Source organism: Apium graveolens, unplaced genomic scaffold (assembly GCF_009905375.1).
Source record: "Apium graveolens cultivar Ventura unplaced genomic scaffold, ASM990537v1 ctg8143, whole genome shotgun sequence".
NCBI lineage: Eukaryota > Viridiplantae > Streptophyta > Magnoliopsida > Apiales > Apiaceae > Apium > Apium graveolens.
In genome coordinates this window covers 58698-60600 of record NW_027420923.1, presented here as the reverse complement: position 1 = coordinate 60600, position 1903 = coordinate 58698, and positions in this window count along the sequence as shown.

The window sequence follows — 1903 nt, the reverse complement described above, 5'->3', positions numbered from 1 at the left end:
TATATTTATAGGCAAAATTTTCAGCTGAAATTTTTTCCATAAAATATTATTATATACCCTTTATTTTTATTAACCTATTAATAATAATTAAAACACCTTTTAATTATTAATCCTTTTTCTAAACACTTTAGAAATAATTCTCACTTGATTTAATTTTCAAAAATTAAATTCTTAATTAATAATATTAAGAACATTTCTTAATTAATTTATAATCATTAAATCTCATTTAATCAATTATTAAATTTGCTACTTAATTATTTATTTTACAAATAATAATTACCAGCGATTATTAATTAATTCCTTCACCATTAATCATTCTTCTTTTATGGTGTGACCATGTAGGTTCAATATTAAGCGGTAGTAGAAATAATAATAATAAAACTATTTTATCATTATGTTATATAAATTCTCTAATTCATTTATATATGATTAATTAATTAATCATATTTATTTACATAGTGAGGGATACTTATCAGCATATCGCGACTATCCGGATAATACGAATTTACTGCTTAGAATACAAGAACCTATTCAGTGAATAGTTACCGTATAATTAATTTCTTCTTACCCTGCAATGTCCACGAATTAAATACAAGGCATGGATCTTGTGTCAAGCCTATCTAATTTAATCATTTGCTTTCTCATTTACTATGCTTAGTCTATGTAAATAGAAACTCCTTTCTAATTCATTCACTCTGGCCAGAGATTCCTGAACTAGCATAAGTGGATCAACATTGAACATTCTCTTCCTTCACTGGAAGGGGTAGATCCTTTATTGATCATACACTATCTTTGTGTACAATTCCTATACCCAGTAGAGCCCTAATAATTGTCCCTGGAGACTAAGAACTAAACCAAAGCCTAGTTCAGGTACACAAGATGACTATGATGACCTCAAGTCTAAGGATACTTGTACAACTATCACTATGTGAACAACTGCTGACACGTGAGTGAACTCCATCAGTTGTTCAGCTGTGCGAGTCATGTTCAGTGAACTTATTCTATAATAAGAACCTACATACTAGCTATAGTGTCACCACACAAATATCTATGAGAACAGGACATCCTTCATAATGAAGCAAGCATAGTATGTACCGATCTTTGCGGATTACTAGTTACCAGTGGTAATCCTACGACCCAGGAACTATTTAAGTTTAGAGTTATCATCTTTAGGTCTCATTATTATTGATCTCATCATAATCCATAAAAAGCTTACTCTAAACTATGGTATATCTTATTTAACACTTAAATAGATAAAGCCCGCAATAAAAAACACAAACAAGAGTCTTTATTAATATCAATGAAATCAAATAGATTACATAAAGTTATTCCTAAATTCTCATACATGATTGGACTTAGGAACATATCTCTTTCAATCTTCCACTTGTAATAGGGTTGTGCACCCTATATAACCACCAGCCCAGCGTGACAGAGACCTAGCTAGTCTCTGAGTTCCGGAACAAGTTTCATAGGATAGCCTGATCAGCTGTCCTCACCAGGGATCATCCAATACTTTTATATCTGAGCAAGTGATTTTGAGGTTCCCGGAGAGGAACAAATTTTATAGGTCCTGTGATGGAACAAGTTTTATGGTTCCCGTAACGGAACAATTAGTTTTATAGGTCCTGCGATGGGACGAATGATTTGAAAATGGAAGTAGCATGCTAAATTTAACCCTGGTATTTACACAACACAATTAATAAAATGTTTAGAGAGCATGCTAGCTATTAAAGATCCAGTTTTCAACAGTTTCTCAGTTTTTATCTGTTCACACTTGTTTACTTGTTTTCTACTAACAAGTTGTAATTTTTGTTCCTACAATTGTTCATTATAAACTGTTTTAGTTAGTATTAATATAGTGGTACTTCTGAGCGGTTGATCGCTCACTCTTGCAAATGTGGGT